The sequence below is a fragment of the Gracilinanus agilis genome, chromosome 2, assembly GCF_016433145.1.
Source record: "Gracilinanus agilis isolate LMUSP501 chromosome 2, AgileGrace, whole genome shotgun sequence".
Taxonomy (NCBI): domain Eukaryota; kingdom Metazoa; phylum Chordata; class Mammalia; order Didelphimorphia; family Didelphidae; genus Gracilinanus; species Gracilinanus agilis.
The window spans coordinates 278,690,998-278,712,493 of NC_058131.1; the positions used below are offsets into that span (position 1 = coordinate 278,690,998).

At 37.9% G+C, this 21,496-nt stretch overlaps 1 protein-coding gene across 1 annotated transcript in view; it reads left to right on the forward strand.

Moving 5' to 3' along the window:
• Positions 1–21,496, forward strand: part of AK8 (adenylate kinase 8) — a 159,229-nt gene that overhangs the window by 41,530 nt on the left and 96,203 nt on the right. The gene's annotated exons all lie outside the window — the stretch shown is intronic.

Sequence of the window (21,496 nt, forward strand, 5' to 3'; positions counted from 1 at the left end):
ATCTAATGGAGGAGACATCGTGCAAATGCATATATATATATATATATATACATATACACACATATATGCATGTATACGTGTATATGTATGTATGTATATGTGTATACAAAAGAAAATGTTTATAGGATAAATAGGAAATCATTAACAGAAAAAAGGCATTAGACTAAGAGGAACTGGGAAAAGATACATGAAATACTTATTGTCAAATGCTAAATACTTACCCCAGTACTTGGTATCTGGGTTTATCAAATGCTATACTATGTTGTTTCTTCTGGGTCTTGAGTACCTACTATATTCCACTGATCAACTTTTAAATTTATTACCAGTATCACATAATTGTGATGATTATAATGGCTTTGTATGTATTTCTTGGATATAGTACAGCCAGGTCCCTTTCTTCTGTATACATACATACACACACATATATATGTATATATATTTGTCGTTGTGCAATCATTTCAATGCTGGTCAACTTTTTGTGACCCCATTTGGGGTTTTCTTGGCAAAGATACTGGAGTGGTTTGCCTTTTCCTTCTCCAGCTCATTTTTTTTTTATTTTAAACCCTTAACTTCTGTGTATTGACTTATAGGTGGAAGATTGGTAAGGGTAGGCAATGGGGGTCAAGTGACTTGCCCAGGGTCACACAGCTGGGAAGTGTCCGAGGCCGGATTTGAACCTAGGACCTCCCGTCTCCAGGCCTGGCTCTCAATCCACTGAGCTACCCAGCTGCCCCTCCAGCTCATTTTGCAGATGAGGAAACTGAGACAAACAGGGCTAAGTGACTTGCTTAAAGTCATACAGCAATTAAGTGTCTGAGTCTGGATTTAGACTCAGGGAGATGAGTCTTTATGACTCCAGGCCTGGTACTCCCCCCTCCCCCCCCCCACAAAAACACAAATACACACCCCTTGAGCCAGGTGAAGTTCTTCACTGAATAAATTCTATGATAATTTGACTGGCATGGCATTAAATCTATAGATTAGTTTAGGCAGTATTATTTTTATTTTAATGAGTATTTCTACAATTATTTTTGTAGTGCATGTTTTGAGGCAACTATCCCAACTCCCACTCACTCTAATGAGGCAATTCCTCAGGGCATGGCTGCTATGTCCCCTCAGGGCTCTAGGGATATCCCTGAGGAAGTTGGGAGTGACTTTTCTAGAGTTATAGCTCACAAATTCCCCACTGATGTGCTTCCTGCCATGATTATCCGTTGAGAATGATTTTAGTTAGCCACTCTTAAGTAGCTTGTAGGAAGGAGTAATTACTAAAGTGGAAGTAAGGATAGTTGGCGTAAAACATTCCCCCAAGAAGACTGTGATACATTAGTACATACAGGTTCCAGGGGAAATGAGGCTCAAGGTTAGAAAGCACATATGGTAAAGGGGTAACTCACAGCTCTTGGTTGTTGAAAAGCCCTTTCTTCCCAACCTGGGGTTCTCAGAACTTCCCTTTAAGCATGACATGGCTTCTTTCCAGAATGTATTATAGAGCTATAAATCAACATCCAATCAGTTCTTGGTCCCCTATGCAGACACTACTATAAGCTGTTATAGGGTTACAGCTAGGATGCTGATGGGAAGATAAAAAGTCTTTGAGACAATTGGTGTCAAATTTAAACTAAACCATATATTACGATCTCAAGGGATTGAATATTGACTTCAAAAACTACATCATAACTTCTTAGTTCTATTGTATCTTTATTCTGTTAAATATTTCCTAATTACATGTTAATCTGATTTAGGTAACACTTCATTGTGTTGCCTTTTGCAAACCATGTATTGCACGTTTCTTCTCCAGACCATCAAAGTTCGCTAGGTCCTCCTCTGGTCAATGGGGAAGAGGAAGAGAAGACAAGATCACAGTAATTCCTCTTAAGAGGACTTAGCTAGAACTTGATTTCCTCATTCATAGTTCACTATAATCGGCTTCTTTGCCCAATACCAGATAACTTGGGTTCCAACCTATTATTTTATAGATGACTCATAGGACACAATTCTAAAGTTTCCTCAGTCAATCCATACATCCTTTCTACCTCCAAAGATATTTCATACTAACTCTCAAGTTGTTTGGTTGCTTTGTTGGTTGGTCTGGTGGATTAACCCTTGTTCTCTCTTCATTAAGGTAACCATCTTGATTTAAGTAGAATGGAACTGATTGACTTAATCAACACCACTCTTACATTTATGTTTTTCTTTTTAAACCCTGACCTTCAATCTTTGAATTAATACTAAGTATTGGTTCCAAGGCAGAAGAGTGGTAAGGGCTAGGTAACTGGATTTAGTGATTTCCCCAGGATCACATAGCTGGAAATATCTGAAGTCAGATTTGAACTTAGGATCTCCCATCTCCAGACCTGGCTCTTTATCCACCAAACCATCATAACATTTACAAAAGTAATCATTTTATTTCTTTTTTGCCAATGCCCATTACCTCAATTTCTTCTTATAGTCATATAGTTAACATTTCTAACACTATATCAAATAATCATGCAAAAGTGGACATCCTTGTTTTATTCTTGATATAACTGAACAGGCTTTTAGTACAGTCATCCCTCCTGCTTGCTATATTGTGGTTCACTTATCCTGGCTTCACTGTATCATAGTTAAAATATATATATATATATATAAATCTGTATTACAGAGTTACACTTATCATGGCACACTATTGACTCATGGAATGAAAGGCAGCCAACCACAATGTTGTGCTCTGTATTCTGGACACTGATTGGCTCAGTGACTGTAAGTTAATAAGAATGTGGAAAAGATATATAGGAGAGTGGGAAGGGTTTATAAAGCCTTAAAATATATGTAAATAATAAAATAAATATAACACTGTTTCTTAGTGGATTTTCACCTATTGCAGGAGTCTCTGGAACATAACTCCCACAATAGGTGAGGGATCACTGTACTTCAATTCAGATAATGCCAGCTCTTGGTTTTAGATTGCTATTTATTGTACTAAGGAACAGTTCATTGTTCCTAAGCTTTAAAACATTTTTTTAAATTTTTATTTAGAATACTTTTCCATGGTTACGTGATTCATGATCCTCCCCCGCCTCCCTCCAAAAGCCTATAAGCAGTTCCACTGGGTTATATATGTATCATTGTTCAAAACCTATTTCCATGTTATTCATATCTACAGTAGTGTGATCCTTTAACATCAAAACCCTAATCACATCCCTATAGCACTACGTGATCGATTATATATTTTTCTAATGCATTTCTGGTTCCATAGGTCTTTCTCTGGATGTGGATAGAGTTCTTTCTCCTAAGTTCCTCTGGATTGTCCTGGATCATTGCATTGCTACTGGTAGAAAAGTCCATTACATTCGATTGTGCCATAATGTACAGTCTCTGTGTACAAATGTTCTCCTGGTTTTACTCCTTTCTCTCTGCATCAATTCCTGGCAGTCATTCTAGTTCACATGGAATTCCTCCATTTCTTTATTCTTTTCAGCACAATAATATTCCATCACTAACATAAACCAAAATTTATTGAGCCATTCCCCAATCAATGGACACCCCCTCATTTTCCAATTTTTTGCCACCACAAAGAGCTCAGCCATAAATATTTTTGTTCAAGTCTTTTTCCTTATTATCTCTTTGGGGTACAAACCCAGCAGTGGTATGACTGAGTCAAAGGGTAGGCATTCATTTAAAGCCCTTTGTGCATAGTTCCAAATTGCTCTCCAAAATGGTTGGACCAATTCACAACTCTACCAGCAGTGTATTAGTGTCCCAATTTTGCCAAATCCCCTCCAACATTTATCACTTTCCTTTACTGTCATATTGGCCAATCTACTAGGTGTGAGGGAGTACCTCAGAGTTCTTTTAATTTGCATTTCTCTAATCAGGAGGGATTCAGAACACTTTTTCATGTGCTTATTGATAGTTTTGATTTCATCCTGTGAAAACTGCCTATTCATGTCCCTTGACCATTAGTCGACTGGAGAATGGCTTGATTTTTTTGTAGATTTGACTTAGTTCCTTATATATTTGGAAAATTAAACCTTTGTCAGAGAGTTTTGTTATAAAAATGTTCTCCCGGTTTGTTGCTTTCCTTATAATTTTGGTTGCATTGGTTTTGTTTGTAAAAAACCTTTTTAATTTAATATAATCAAAGTCATTCATTTTATATTTTGTAATGTTCTCTATTTCTTGCTTGGTCTTAAATTCCTTCCTTTCCCACAGATCTGACAGGTATACTAATCTATGTTCACCTAATTTATTTATGATTTCATTCTTTATATTTAAGTCATTTACCCATTTTGAATTTATCTATAGCAGGGGTCGGCAACCTTTTTGGCTGTGAGAGCCATAAATGCCACATTTTTAAAAATGTAACTTTGTGAGAGCTGTACAGTGCTCACAGTGCGCACTCCTGTAACAGCGCCTGAAAAACAATTGACTTTATGGCTCCTGCAGAAAGAGCCATATCTGGCCCTCAAAAGAGCCAGATATGGCTCGAGAGCCATACATCGTCAACCCCTGATCTATAAGGTGTAAGATGTTGATTTAAACCTAATTTTCCCAGCAGTTTTTGTCAGATAGTGAGTTCTTATCCCAAAAGCTGGGGTCTTTGAGTTTATCAAACACTAGCTTACTGAGTCATTTACCTCTATTCTATTCCATTGATCCACCCTTCTGTCTCTAAGCCAGTAGTACCATATTGTTTTGATGATCGCTGCTTTATAATACAGTTTAAGATCTGGTACTGCTAGGCCCCCATCCTTCACATTTTTTTTCATTATTTCCCTTGATATTCTTGATCTTTTGTTCTTCCAGATGAACTTTGTTATAATTTTTTTTTTAAACCCTTACCTTCCGTCTTAGAGTCAATACTGTGTATTGGCTCCAAGGCAGAAGAGTGGTAAGGGCTAGGCAATGGGGGTCAAGTGACTTGCCCAGGGTCACACTATAATTTTTTGTTAATTCTATAAAAAATTTTTTTGGAGTTTGATAGGTATGGCACTGAATAGGTAGATTAATTTGTGTAAGATTGTCATTTTTATTATACAAAACATTTTTTTAACATAAGTGGATGCTATATTTTTTTCAAAAGCTTTTTCTCTGTTTAGTGATGTGATCATTTGATTTTCGTTGTTTGTGTTACTAATAGAGTTACTAGAGTAGTGCCTTGACACATGAGTTCGATTAGTTCCATGGCCAGTCTTGCAAGTCAATTGTAACTTGTGTGCCAAATCGAATTTCCCCATTTAAATGAATGGAAATGCAATTATTCCATTTTTGCCCCCCCCCACAACCTTTCCATAGAAATTTGTTTCTTCCTCCCTTTCAGAACCTTTTGATAATGTGTGAAACAAGTGTCGTCACACAGCTTCAACGCATGACCTGTTGCAACTTTTTCTGGGTGTGTCTTTTGAATAAACTTTAATTTTTTCCCAAATCCTCAACATTTCCTTAATCTCGCTTTTACTGAGTACCTCATCCACCTCAGATTCCTCCCCACTCTGTAATTTCTTGTAAAACCTCTGTATGTGCTGCTGCTGTAACTCCTTCAATTCCTCCATCATCAGTTCCTTACTGTGCTTTTCAATGAGGTCATCAACATCAAGCAAAAGCAATTCAATACAGATGCTTGCAGGGCCAGATAAACACGGAATTAAATGAGACAGCCTCATGTAACTTGTGAAACCAAACATTAGGCAGGCTGTCTAGTGGAGGGTGGCTGAAGCTCCTGATTCAAATATGTGCTCCTGACTTAGAGCAAAAATCCTCCATCATGGCCGCTCATATCTCAAATTTCTCGTAACTTTAAAGGGCTCATGTATCAAGGTACCACTGTATATTGCTTATTTTCCTAATATTGAACAAACCCTGCATTCCAGGGTTGAAATTCCATTTCAACTAATTAAATTCAACCTGGAGACTTCTTGAACTCTCCTCCAAATGTTTATTTCAGGATAAGTACTCATTTGCCTATAATAAAGAAAGAATGAACCTAAAAAGAGGCAGCCAAAATCCTGGGCTCAGAATCACCTAGAGAGGGACATAAGCTTTAGACACCATGTGCTCACAGCCACATAGACCTTAACACCAAAACATGTTTAAACCTGAATCTTACCTTCCACTCTGTCAGATGGCAGTGTGAGGATGCTGTACTATGTACTCTCTTGTTGTAAATCTCTACCTTGGCTGCCCTCTGAAAACCCAGGGAGAGGCTGAACCAAGGGAGAGGTTGCCTGGGTTTCATTCTTTCTAGTATGGAGAACTGAGATTGTTGAGGTCTCAACATCACCTTAGAGCCCAAAGGACTTCTATTTTGTTTTGGGGTCATAATTGCAATACAGACCTTGTGTTTTAAAGGCAAACAACGAAAATATGCAACGAATACACATGGAGCTCTTTACAACAGTAGGGCAAACGAGACCAGAGAAGCACCTAGTAGAATACCACATGCTCCACAAACTTCCATCCATCATGCCTTTCTACTCCAAATAACTGGGAATGTGTATGGTTGCCCATGCAAAAGTGAAAATGAGGTTACTAGTAAAGTCACGTGAATTTGAAGTCACAAAAATTAAACCTGTAAATGATGAGAATTGACTGAAACTGTGAATTAGTTATTGGAAAAACGAGAGACAAGACCAAGGAAAAACACTTAGGAGAGTCTTGAAAAACAGTCCAAGTTAAAGATGATGAGAATATGAATGTATCTTTCGGTCATTCAATCCAGGAGTAAAGCTAGTATATTCTTCTCTTTTCAGAAAACTGATACAAATGCACATTCAGTTATCACTTAATTATTACCATTTGGCTATTTGGGAAGACTAATGTTTAATTCAGAGAAAGAGATAAAGGTGTAGATAACTTCCAGGGAGAAATATTGGGAATGTAACTCATCTGGATTCAGTAGATAATGCTTTTATTTTGGTATAACACAATCTCTTTGAAGAATTTCTTTGAAGTGACCATCAAATAAGTTCAAGAAAGAAAAATTAGCACTTTGTATTGAAAACTTCAAAAGAGATTGGGTTCAACCAATACTAAGTTGGTTAACCATTCTTGAGAGTGAGGAGAGTTGATTTTGAGATTTTGAGGCTCAGGAGAACATTCAGTAGAGACCAGCTCAAGAGAGCTCAATGGACAGCGCAGCGTATAGAAAGAGGAATCAGAGAACTTGAATGTAAATTCTGGCTCTGCTATTTACTTCTTTGTGTGACTTTGAGCAAGTCACTTCTTTCTGGGCTCTTCTCCATTTTCCCATTTGTAGAATGATAGTAATACTTGTATTATCTATCTTATTGTTTTATTGCAAGGAAAGTGCTTTATAATCTAATTTGCTAGAAAAACATGAATTACTATATTTCTAATCTCATTGAAATTTAAAGAAATAAAAAAATTAAAATTTTCATGTTATTATTAATGTAATCTCTTAATTAAAGGCAGAAAACTCAGAAATCATCTTGATAACTCCAAGAAAAAGCTCAGTGCTGAATCCAACTTTTTTTTTTTTAAACCCTCACCTTCTGTCCTAGAGAAGAGTAGTAAGGGCTAGGCAATGGGGGTTTAAGCGTCTTGCCCAGGGTCACACAACTAGGAAGTGTCTGAGGCCAGATCTGAACCTAGGACCTCACGCCTCTAGGCCTGGCTCTCCATCCACTGAGCTACCCAGCTGCCCCCTGAATCCAACTTCTTAAACATATTATGTTGGTGCTTCATTTTGTTTTGCCAATTAGTGGAAGAGGGAAGGGAATAATAAGCATATATATAAATATAATTATTATATAGCGCCTACTATGTACCAGACTCTGTGCTAAAGGCTGTTATAATCATCTCATTTGATCTGCACAACAACCCTTTGAGGTAAGTGCTATTATCTGCATTTTACAGTTGAGCAAAATAAAGCAAACAGAGGTTAAGTGATTTGCCCAGGGTCACACAACTAGTATCTGAAGCCAATTTGAACCCAGGTTTTGTTGACTCCTGGTCCAGGACTCTCTCCACTGCTCCAGGAAGCTGCCTGATTAAATATTGTTTCCAAAATAAGAATTACCTGTAAAATAAAGTAGCTTTTGGGGAAGGGAAACAGAAGCTTAATTTGCCTAAATAATCATCTCGATTTGTGCATTATAAGCAATGGAAAATACTTTGGATAAGAAAGAGAAAAGAAAGTGCTTTAACTTTAGGATAATTCAGTCACATTTATTTTCCTAAAGAGTTCTATCACATGACTAGAATGTTTGTTGTTGGTTTTTTTGTGTGTTTTTTTGGTTTGCTTTTGGTGACAACTTTTTGTGTTACTGCTCCATTAAAAAATTCACTATGGGGGGCTGGGGATGGGGGTGGGAGTCGGGGTGGGGAAGGCAGCTTGAGTGGCTCAGTGAATTGAGAGCCAGGCCTGGAGAGGGGAGGTCCTAGGTTAGAATTTGGCCTCAGACACTTCCTAGCTGTGTGACCCTGGGCAGGTCACTTGACCTCCCCTCCCCCATTTACCTAGCCCTTACTGCTCTTCTGCCTTAGAACCAAAATACAGTATTCATTCTAAGGTGGAAGGTAAGGGTTTAAAAAAATTTTCACTATGGCTTTCCTCTTATTTATCTGATATATACATCCATAGATACACTGTTTCCTCCACCCCCAATCATTTTAAGATTCTATGATCATTCATGTTTTCTTCTTTTTAATCTCTTTCTGGTCTTCTGTACTTTTGCCAGATTAAGCAATACACTGTATTATCATTATTATTCAGTGGTATTGAAGTTACCCATTTTTGAGAACCAGTTAATCTTCTCATTTAACCTTGTCATCTTGCTCACCAACATTTTTTATACTCTCTTCATTCTTTTACCCATTGTAACCAGAATTTAATTGCTTAGAAGCTATATTTACATTCAGATGGTACATTTTCCATTTATATGAAGAAATAAATGTAATTCTAGTTCAGTGCTGGCAAAATATTGCCATGTGTGCCAAGTGCCACTGGGGAAGCTGCTCTGCTCCCCCTCTTCCCAGCACCCGAGGACATTTTTGCATGCCCTGCCCCTCTGTCCAGCCGCCCTAAATGAGACTTCCTCCTACTACTCTCTGGGGTAATGGTGGGAGAAGTCTCACAGGAAGCTTGAATTTGCAGTTTGGGCATGAGAACTTGAAAACCTTCACCAATGCTGCTCTAAATACTTAACTTATTTGAGAATATTACTGTTGGGGGTAACTGAATGGCTCAGTGGAAAGAGAGCCAGACTTAGAGATGGGAAGTCCTAGATTCAAATCTGGACTCAGATACTACCTAGCTGTGTGACCCTGGCAAGTCACTTAACCTCAATTACCTAGCCGTTACCACTCTTCTGTCTTGGAACCAATATTTTATTATTGTTTTTAAGGAATAAGGTAAGTGGTTAAAAAAATATTAGTGTTAAGAATAAAAAGATTACCTTATAAATTAATTCCAGTGTTTTTTTTACAAATAGATTAAAAAGACAAACACAATCAAAATGAAGTCATAGAATTTCAAATCTGGAGGGGATCTTACAAATCACCCTTATTTTACAGATGGGGAAACTGAAATACTGAGAAGGAAAGTGGCTTGTCCGAGGTGACACACTTAGGTATAGAGCTGGGCCTAGAACATTGTCATTCTAATGGACAATAGCACATTCTTCTAGAAAACCATTTTTTGGCTGTTAGAATGTATTCAGCTAGATCATGTTGACACATTTATACATTTTACATTCTTTGGTTCTAGGTTTTTGAACAAAAGCCTCATTGAAATTTTCTGTGAACAAGACAGAGGCAGCTAGATGAACCTAGAGATAGAAAATCACTAGCTTTATTGCCCTGTGCAAGTCATTAATCCTGTGTCTGCCTCAGTTTCCTCAAATGTAAATAAGAATCATAATAGCACCTACCTCTTAGGGTAGCTATAAAGGTCAAATGACATAGTATTTGTAATAGGCAGCTAATAAATATTTGTTCCCTTCCCTTCGACTATGAGCAGGGCAGCATTTGTCTAATGTGGGGGAAATAAGGTGTTTTTTAAACTTATGAAAACATAAAAGCAGAGACTTCTGTACGGTTATGGTGACTTGTCAGAGCCCTGGTGTTTTATCACCCACAAAAGGCCATCGTTCTCCATAGCCTCAAGGAGGCAGCACTTTGTGGTGCTTCACAGAAGGCCAATATCAACCACTGCCAAAGAAGAGTTGTCAGTCTGGGTGAAGGGAACTGAACAAGCCTCTCATATCCAAGCAGCAGGACAGCACCTGAGGGAGAATGGAGAAAAGAAACCAATGGGAGAAACCTGTTGAGGCACTGAGGCATTTCTGCTTCTAGCACCCGTGTATTCACAGACTGTTGATACCCCTATAATCGTGAGCTCTGAAATGAGGAGCGTCTGATGCTTGTTCCTTTGTGCCTCAAAGAAGCCTGAGCAGCTCAGGTACCAGATGCATGACGATTAAATGCATTTCACACACATACACACACACACACACACGCACACGCACACGCACACACACACACAAAATCAATAACATTGCAAGACCAGCTATATAAACTGCTTCCCCCCCCTCCATCCTCTTTCTTCTTTCTCTCTCACTCATGTGAGTTCCCATTTGGGACTGAGCTCATTTTCTTTTGGAGGTGAGGCCTAGTTCAAAAAGTTGTTGAGTGTAATGAAAGAAGGCAGGGTATACACAGTTCTCTGTATACTCCTTTTAAGACATACTCATGCCTTAAGGGAAGGGCCTTTAGTGTGATTGAGTTAGAAATTAGTTTCCCTGATGTTCAACTGTGGAGGTCACTTTATCCTTCTGTCTTTCTCTGCTGATATGATCTTCAATCATGGTTCTGTCTTCAAGTATCTCTTCTTTCTTCTTTCCCAAACACTTTGGAAAGCCCCATGGTACTCTGAGTCCCCCTAGTTGAAATCGTATTTTCTCTAATGAAAAACATACGTGCTGCATCTTTGTGTCTTCCTGTGGTGCTGTTAAATGAAAGACATCCTTCAGTTTGCAGAGGAAGGCTCTCTTAAGTCTGTGTTCTGTTTAATGAATTCTAAACACCCCATTTCACTTACCTGTTCAAAAAGAGCCTCCTTTCCTCCCCTCCCTATACCTTGGCTCCTTGTCAGATATCCCACCTGAGCTTGTTATGATTGTCGAACCGGGTGTGAGTTCACACTTTCTATAGATCTTAAGAAATGTTATAATTGGTTATATGAATCCACTGTACCTAGGGGCCGATTTTCAGGAACAAACAGGGACATATTCAACCTTTATCCATGTATAATTAAAGTTGAAGTTTGACCCATTGGTTTAAACACCTCCACTATTGCTAAAGGAAGCAATGAGTTCGTCTCTAATGCAGATTATCATTTTGTTTCACCTAAATGTACAGGGTCGAGAGCTCCCACATGTTTGTGACACACACATGTTAGATGTACCAGAATATAAACTGGTAGGGGCATTCAGCAGCCATGATGATCTTAGGAGGGGCCATAAAGGCAGTAACCTAAAGAGTAAAGTATATTATACATGTAGAGTAGATACCACATACACATATATTGTTATGAGATATTCTCTCTGTTTTAGCGAAAGTGAAAAATTATCACCAAAGGGTTCACACACAGCCTAATTTATTTTTGTCTGGACCTTACTTTATGTTATGGCCCTCAATCGCAAAGACAGCTATGATTCAGGATCATAATTATATTTCCATAGTGTCTTAAGGCTAATAAAATGCTTTCATTATAACAACCCTGTGCCAAGTCTTTCAGATACTAACATCCTCAGCTGACCAAACTCAGGCCCAGGGTGACGAAGGGACTTGCCTCATCCTATAGCTAGAAAGTGGAAGGAGCTGAGGATTCGAACTCACATTTCCCAACTCTAGGGGACTCTGATTTGAAAAGGTAAAATGTTTTAGAGACCTAAAAAAAACACTCATTGACTAAGTTGTCTGGAACAATGTATACACACATATATATCATACATATGTACATACGTATACAGACATACGTAAACTAGTAGACAATATACCCACGGATATACATATATATGCACAAATGTAGACCCTCATACATAAGCTAGTAGAGACAATGCACAACCATATGTATGCGTGCATATAATATATATACTAGATGCGGTATGCACATGCATAATGCATGTGTTGTGTGTACATATGTGTCATGGGTGCCCAGGACTTCCATACATTTAGCCCCATACATGTAAAATTACATGATGATATTTAGCACCTGAATACCGTTGGTATTTGTGGTTATCCTGCTCTCAGTGGACGTAGACTAAGTTTGAAAAGATCCCTATCTCGTTTTCACTACTCGAAGGCTGCCTCCTGAAGAAATATGTAGAAAATGTTCAGCATCTCTTCTTCTGTGCTGTCATTTTAACTAGAGAATCAAAAGTTTAAGCTCATAGTTGGAAGATTTTCAGAGTTTTTATTTTTATTTTTGGTAACAGATTTATGCCGTCTTGCCTATAACATGAGTCAGTATTTTATACTGAAAATGTTAACAGAGTCGAGAAGTCGTATGCTGGACCACAGTACCACCAGCTGTTTGTTTTATTTTTCCTTGTGGTGTCATTGGACCAGCATTAATTGCATAGCTTTCATCCCACTGACAGTAGGAAGACCGAATTTTTTTGCCATTGTTTTGACACTCACAGGCTTATAGATGTCACATGCAGCCTCTAAGGAGTACGGTTTTATTGATCAACAGCTCTGCTGAGACTGTGTGTTGTGTGTTCCTCTAATACAAATGTAGTTAGGATTGCAGGGGATCAGACGGGGAGGTCTTAGTGCGTACACAGGAAACTTATGGCAAACATTATGTCAGGAGCAGAGACTTGTGAGAACATTTCATCTCACAGGGTTAGTGCACAGTGAGCATGGCTCCATTATCATGACCTTATTTTGGGGGCAGCCAGGACATAGTGTTGCTTAGAGAGAGACTAGAGGTTCAGAGCTATTGGCTGGTTAATAGAGTTCGAGACACTATTTTAATACTAAGAAGACTCAAATGCAGGTTAAAATGTAATCATTTATACATTATGTGATAAGATTACTCAACAGCATTAATAATTTGGTGTTATGGTATATAATAGGATTTTTTTTTCAAAATTAGGAAATCAAAATGGAAGAATTTTGTCTGATATTGGACTGGTGTAGGTGGGTCTTAAAAGTGTTATTGGAAAATGGACAATGTTTCTGAGTTACAAAGACACCTATTAAAATGCAAGCACCCATGGGAAGGAAACACCATAAACCAGAATCAGTGAATACTTTATCAGGGTTTAGTTGACAGCCAGCTGAGATCAAGATAGATGTCTGTGTGGGGATGGAGTATCATACCACGGGTAGCAGAACAGGGAGAGGAGAGAAGACACTGATAGAGAAAAGGAGTGCATATTAAAGACAAATTTCCCCAACTCTTCAAGCTTGCCATGGCTTAGCCCTATCTAGAGTATGACTTGACCAAAGAAAGCCAAGGACAGAAGATTTGGCTGTGAGATGAGAGGAAAAAAAGATGGATCCTGTTGAGATAGTTGTAATACTCAGAGCACTAAGAAATAGATACTGGAAAGCTGGTTTAGCTTCTTTTTTCCTGCATCCAATCTCCCACCAGCTAGATAATTAAGGGAAATCTTGGAACTACTTTCTGTAAATGAAACATTTTAATTGTTGACATTGATAACCAGACTGGATTCCCTGACATATGGAATTTATTTTTGCAAGATGTGGCCCACCCTAGATAGAAGTAGGCTTATTGAGGAGGGATACTGATATTAGACCTTAGGACGCAGAGTATCAGAGCTTGAAGGAATCTTAGAAATCACTGATATATAACCAGCTCATTTCACAGATGAGGAAATGGAGTCCTGAAGAATGGAAATGACTTAACCAAGATCACACAGTAAATGACAGAGGCATTAAATGATGAAAGCAATCAGCTGAGAGTTTTCATAAAAATCTAAGTAAAATAACGGCAGAATTACACCAAATTTCTACTTTACAAAAGGAAAATGAAATGTACATGTTCAAAAGATTCATTAAATGAGTGGCTCTTAGGTAAATAAGTGAGCACTCTCAAAGTATAATTACTACATTAATACAGTTAACGTGGGTCCAACTCAATTCGTTCAGCAAACATAGTAACAATGTGGAACCTATAAGACATATGTTCTTCCTGACCTTAGTCCTAGGCCTAGCTTTCTATGTAAAGAAAACAATGTTTTTCAGTATTGGATTTGGTCTTTACAGTTCCACGAGTTGGGACTATCTGATATATTAATGGTGAAGAAGCCTGAAGAAGTATTTTTGACTCAGCTGAATAGTTAGTGATTAATACCCTAGCTAGGCTAAATATTAGGCCACCCCAGTTATAAGTGAAATATAATTTTTTCCAAGTCTTCTTTTAATTAATAATTCTCTTTAGAATATTAGGAACATTTATTCTTCCTCTTGCCAAGAGGTTATATTTTTATTATCATTTAAAAAATTTTGAATGTCGGTTTCTGTATGAACCTATTTTTTCTAAGCAATGCTTACTCAGTGTTAATATAATGTTGGTGGGAGGGTACAAAATACCTGGGATTATGGTTGTCTTTGTTATGTACAAAGAATGCATATTAGGTATATAGAGAACATAAACAGGTTCTTTTCAGTATATTGTGTGTATGTATAATGCAAATCTTATTTTTACTGGATATCTGGATTATCTGTTGTAGCAACTATTTTGTGTCTTGGGATTTTTTCATCCATACCTACCTTGCTTTATTTTCAAACACTGTGAAGTGTCTAAACTTAAGGCCTGAATTTAAGATAAAGACCCCTTTGCAAGGCTGATTGTCAAATAAAATTTTGCATGGAATTTGAGAAAAATTAGGTGACTAATTTATTTGCATAGTATAAAGCAGTGATGTTAAACCCAGATAGAACCAGAGCTCTGACGGCTGACTATTGATTTACAAAAGCACAAATTAATATTATTTATGTTATATTCTGGGCAGGTAAGTGGTATATTGGATAGAGGGCCAGGCTTGCAGTCAGGGAAACTCATCTTCCTGAGGTCAAATCTGGCCTCAGACACTTCCTAGCTGTATGACCCATGGCAAGTCACTGAACCCTGTTTGCCTCAGTTTCCTCATCTGCAAAATGAACTGGAGAAAGATATGGCACACCACTCCTATACTGTTGCCAAGAAAACCCCAAATGAGGTCACAATGCGTCTGACATTCCTGAAAAACCACTGACTGAAATGTTATGCTGTTTTTTAAATTTTTTATTTTGTTAAATATTTCCCATTTACATTTTAATCTGGTTCTGGAGGCACTCAGTGTTGGATCGAAATCTGATTTTGAAGAAAATATGGATACACGACTCTAAAGAGTTAATATGTTACTTAGTGATGGGGAATCTGTGGTAGATTGCATTTGGGAAAGAGTGGTGTTAGGAGAAAGCGTGTTCATTCACCCAACAATTTAGAGCCTTCTATGTGTAAGGTGCCATGCCAGGCCCTTGTAGGGAAGATAGAAAGATAAAAAAGCATTGCCCCTGCCCTCGAGGAGCTTAAAACACAAGGGAACAAACATATCAGTACTAACCTTTAAAGGAGGGGGCATGAGATGAAGAGCAGCTCATCAGAATAGAAGATTCAGAGAGCAACAAAATCTTATCATGTGAAGTTGCTAATTGCACTTTAATAATAATCATGAGGGCAGAAAGGACCCGTGTTTGCATAAAGCATGATAGGAATGTTTTGAAGTCAGGTCTTGCTCTGCTGTGCCTTGTTTCCCCTTGCTTGGCTCCCAAGTCTTCCTGCCTTTTTACTGTCTCTCTCTCTCTCTTTTTTTATCTGTGACATCTGCTCAGTGCTTGTCCCTCCTGTGATACCGTACTCCTTGCAGCTGCTCAGACCTCCAGCCCTGTGCTGGTGCATGGGGTGCCCTGAGCAGAAGGCCTTTTTGATGTGTGATAAAACAGAACCGAGCCACTGGGGGTATGGTGAGAGAATGCATCAGAATATCAATTAACCTGTTCTGAACAAAGCTGCAGCTCTGGAGTGGAATAGACATTTCACTGAAGTGTCAAGAAGATGGATAATATATTCTAATTAGGAATTGACTGATGCCTTAGAATCCAGAGACTCTTGGAAATCAGACCTATAAACCTAACTGGATAGCTTTTATTCCACATGTGTTTGGTGCCCCATAATGCCAGTCATAGGATGCTCTTTACTGATTTATAACATACTCTTGCCTGGCTGGAATTTGCAGGCATTAAGCTGTCTGCTCTCTAGCTCAAAGTTCCTCTTTCTGACTAGAAAGTGATGGTCATTGTGAAGCTGGCCAGTTTCATACAATCTCAGGAAAATTAAGAGCAACTTGAAAGAGAAAGATCTTCTCTGAACTCCACTGCTAGACCCAGAGCTTCTGTCTTGGAGATGTGCCATATTGAAACTGCCTTGATACCAGAGATCTGGTTTATTGCTCCCCTTAGTTCTTTGGAATCCAAGCCAGCTAACTTGGGCAGGCATGGTGATAAAACGTCTCACTTGGCTGGCTAAATAGCCTGCCTCTGCGGTGGAGCTCTGGACTTCTGATACTATCCACACTGCCATTATGTGGACTGGAGTTACCTTTCCTCTAGGAGTCCTTTAGGGAATAATTCATTTCTTGGCACCTGGGTGACCTTATCGCTCATCCTAGCCTGAGAAAGCAGACCTTGGGAATGGCTGACTGCTGGTTTGCTCCATTCCTTTTTTATTTCATTCCCGCACCTGGAGAATGGTGCATCAGTGAAGCCAGGCTAATTAGGGAGTTGTTCCTCATTTGCTGCATTTTTCCTATGTAATTGGAATGTCCCACTTTCCCCAAAAGAAGTCAGTGAGATATGTTCCCCTGAAATAGTTCTAAAAGCTTTGGACCACATACTGTTATCAGCTGAAAATTTATGGGAGAGATTAAAATGATTGCTCAGTAATGCAATATTAAAGGCGGAGGCCTTTTTTTTTTTTTTTTTTTTAGATACTGAGTAAAGATGTTACATCACCTTCCTTTATTCCACAAAAGTGATTTGAAGCATATTGACAAACAGTTGTTCTATAAGAAACACCTCCCTCCCTCTTATACATCCCAAAGAAAAGAAAAATAAAGTAGGAATTTGATCAACTTGAGAAGATTCTGATTCAAATTCAAGCTCTATAAGTGGGAGATACATCAAACACCATGCCTCTAAAAAAACAAGGTGTACTACCATACTCCTGTAGTATTGCTTAAATCTATAAATGCTTATTTTTTCTAAGATCTGCAATCCAACACTTATCTGACTATAACAAGGACTTAAGGGAGCAAAAGGTTGTTAACATTTTTTTTAGCACTGTTGCTTCATTAGCTCCAGAAATGAGGGGTTCAGTGACTCTGAGTTTTGCTGTATAATTTAAGAAAATAATGAAAGCAAGCCTGATTTTTGCCAGTGTTTTTTGCTTTTTAAATCTCTTTGGCTTGTGTTGTTGTTTTTTTTTTAATCTTTAGTCGATTGCTGCTGCAAACTAAATATTTCAATATTGGAAAAATACTCTCCACAAAACGCATTGGGAAAGACATTTGTTTTCTGTTAACCCTCACCCCATTGGTGGGTAAAAGTTGATTTCCTTTTGTAAGTCAACTGTTATTCATTATACATGACCTTGAACTTTGCTTCATGCCTATCAATCCACCCTCTGACCTTTCTGGGAATTCTTGTGTTTGTGTGGCTCCAAAATATACAGTATCTCTTTAGAGCTACCAAGTTCTGCTAAGTGTCTGGATGGAAGGGGAAATCTCTTGCAAGGATTATCTCTGCAAGGAGTCAAAATCTGACAGTTCATTTCTAGTTTTCATTTGATAGCATTCTATCTTACCAAATGCAAAATGGAGAGTTGAAATATAATCTGTTTAATTTAGTCCCCCAAAGTTGATTCTATTAGATTAAAGCAGCATATAGTGTTTGTGTGTGTATAATATGTATACATACACATATGTAAATGTGCATATATATATATTACACACATATTTAAAAACAACAACTCTAAGATAATAGAATGAAAGAGGGACATTTGAGACCAGTTAATCCAATTCACTTTATGGCTCAGAGAAAGTGATAGTTTTGCTCAAAGTCACACAGTAAGTTAGTGGCAGAGCTGGGACCAAAATTCAGACCTCTTCACTTCTAGGTCAGTAGCTCCTTTGGATTATTATATTATTATATAAAGAAGTACATGGCAAGGTGGCTTGAAAGGAATTCTTGGACCTTAAGTCCTGGGTAAATTCTGACATTCAATTTCCTTTCTGAGTACTGGTTTGAGATAAAAGATTTAATAGTGGTCTTTCTTAGACTAAGAAATGACAACAATTGGGGAAAATGATGAATTTCTCCGGCAATATATGAAAGAAACATATTTTCTTGCCTACTTTACCAGGGAGGGTAGTTCCTAATCCTCACCTCCTTTTTAAAAAAGAAAATTCAGATTGCCCATGCAGATCCCAGAGTCCAGCCAGAGAAGAGAGATTCTCATCAAGCCTTAGAATTTGCCTTGAGAGTAACTCCAAATTCAAGAATGTGGAGACCCAACTTCTAGAGAGAAGGGAATTTTCTGAGTAGCATGTCCTTTGTAATTAGAAGAGAATAATTCATGCGGCCCCTCTAGTGGGAAAAGAGCAATATCAATTAAAGTCGTGACATAGATCTAGGATGGGTTAGGGAAGAGACTAGATCTTTGCTATCTCTTCCAGTGACGTTAGTTATTCATTCAGTGAAGGTCCCATGGGAGAGTGGATAACCTTCAAGAAGCTTTTACCTTCTAGGGACACTCTATTTCTTGGTGGAGAGTTTGGGATTCACCAGAATGTCAGTGTTGTCCCCGTGGCAACCCAAATTCAGTTCCTTCCAAAGGGAAATATTCTAATGTACTCTTTTGAATTCTTTAAATACCTTATAATTTTAATATACTGAAAAAATAATAAAATTGAAAGCTATCTCATAGGAAAAAATGATGTAGAAAACATCGAGACAAAAAAATTTAAGAATCATTAGACTATATAAATGCTATGATTAAGAAAAGATCCTAGGGGGCAGCTGGGTAGCTCAGTGGATTGAGAGCCAGGCTTAGAGATGGGAGGTCCTAGGTTCAAATCTGGCCTCAGACACTTCCCAGCTGTGTGACCCTGGGCAAGTCACTTGACCCACCCCCCATTGCCCACCCTTGCCATTCTTCCACCAAGGAGCCAATACACAGAAGTTAAGGGTTTAAAAAAATAAAAAAAAAAGATCCTAGACTTCTTATTTCAAGAAATTTTGAAAGAAAATTACTTAGAACTCTGAGAACTAGAGGGCAAAATAGAACTAGGAAAAAATCCACTGGCTATCTTTGAAAAGAAACTGCAAAATGAAACATCATAATCCCAATAACATTATAGCCAAAATCCAGGTCAAAGGAAAAATACTACAAAAAGGTAGAAAGAAAGAACTGAAGTACTGAAGTATTGCAGTCAGAATCATATAGCCATCACCATAAAGCAGGGGAGAAGTTGAGATATGATATTATAGAAAACAAAGGATTTGGGCTGATGACTGAGAATAGCTTAACCAGCAAAACTGAGTAATATGCAACAGGGGAAAAATGGATCTTTAAAGATATAGAGGACTTCCAAGGATTCCTAATGAAAAGACCAGATATTTAGAGAAACTATAGTTCAGACACAAGAATGAAGGACAACATAGAAAGGTAAATATAAACAGTGATAAAGGACTAAATAAGGATAAGGATAGTACATGTGTCCTCTACAAGCAATATAATCATTAGAGTTCATAGAGGGAGTCTAATATTTCTTGATAATCTTAAAAGAAAAATGGGAAAAGAGAAAAGAGATGTTAACAGTTGGGAATGAAGAAGGAAAAGGAAAGTTAGGGGAAATTATATCATGTGATCAGTGTACACAAATAGATATTTTTACAAGCAGGAGAAAGAAGAGGCAAGCAGTTGACACTCAAACTCCACTTTCATCTGAACTGTCCAAAAGTAGAAATAATACACATGCACACACACACACATTTGGGTATAGAAATATATTTCATCTAACTGGGAAATGGGAGGGAATAAGAGAAGGAAAGAATAGGAATTGGAAGATAGTTTAAGGGATGAATTAGTTCTAAACAAAACTAATTCTTTTTTTTTAAACCCTTACCTTCCATCTTAGAATCAATACTGTATATTTGTTCTAAAGCAGAAGAGTGGTAAAGGCCAGACAATGGGGGTTAAGTGACTTGCCCAGGGTCACACAGCTAGGAAGTATCTGGGGTCAGATTTGAACCCAGGACCTCCCATCTCTAGGCCTGGCTCTCCACTGAGCCACCCAGCTGCCCCCTAAACAAAACTAATTCTAAAGATGTTCAAGAAATACTTATATCTTTTTGAGGTGGCAAAAAAATGGGAATCTGGGAGGTCCATAAATTGAGAAATAGATGAACAAGTTAGGTTTATCAATGTGATGTCATGCCATAAATCTGAAACCTTATCAGTGTAATGACTAAACAGGATTCCAGAAGAGTAATAATGAAACAAGCTACTCACACCCAATAGATCTCAGAATGCAGAATGAGACAAATATTTTTTAGGATATGGCCTATGTAAATGTGTTCTGTCTATAAACGTGTATCAATGGGCTTTGTTTTTCTTGTGTTCTCAATGGAGGTTAGGGAATTAGGGTAGGAGAATAAGAATTTTGATCTTGGCCAATTAAAAAAAATAGTCAATACCAGTGCAGTATTCAGATGGTCTACCTCTTTTTCCTCTTTCTTGATGCATGACTAGCCCACATGTTTCACCTGTTCTCAAAACTGTGGGTTTTTTTACAGAATGTGTGCACAGATCATCATTGACAGCCTGCTATAATCTACATATACCCATCATGTACTTTTGCATTGCTATTGAAATAAATTTCTGAATAGTGAGAACAACTTGGATAGGGAGCAACTTGAAATGGAAAATTCAGGGTGACAAGTTAAAAATGAAGTTACCTAACTACAGAATGAAGATGAGTTCATGGGAATTAATCTATTATTAAATTAGAAATTCTATTTTTAAATATGTTCACAGAGCACAATTTTTTTACATATTTGCCCATCTTCATATGGCCAAAGGAAGTCAGAAGGTTGTCAGTGATCTCAGGAATAGAAATAATTTTGGTGGCACAGGTAGCAAATTCAGGATTAAGAACATACTTTGAGAAAGAAAAATTATTTTTGTAAAGTTAGCAGGGGGTCAGTCACAGTACCCTATATCAACCAAGTACCCCTAACTCGATTATGGGGAAGTTCTATGATGTAAGGGGAAGGAGATCACCAACCTTTTTAGCTCAGGATAAATATTGTCTATAGGGAACCCACTGATCAACCTAGACTATAGGGGAAGAAAAAGGGAGAAGAATAAAGCAGGAAAAGGAGAGTTTCTACTACTCCTACTTCTACTCCTTTCTAC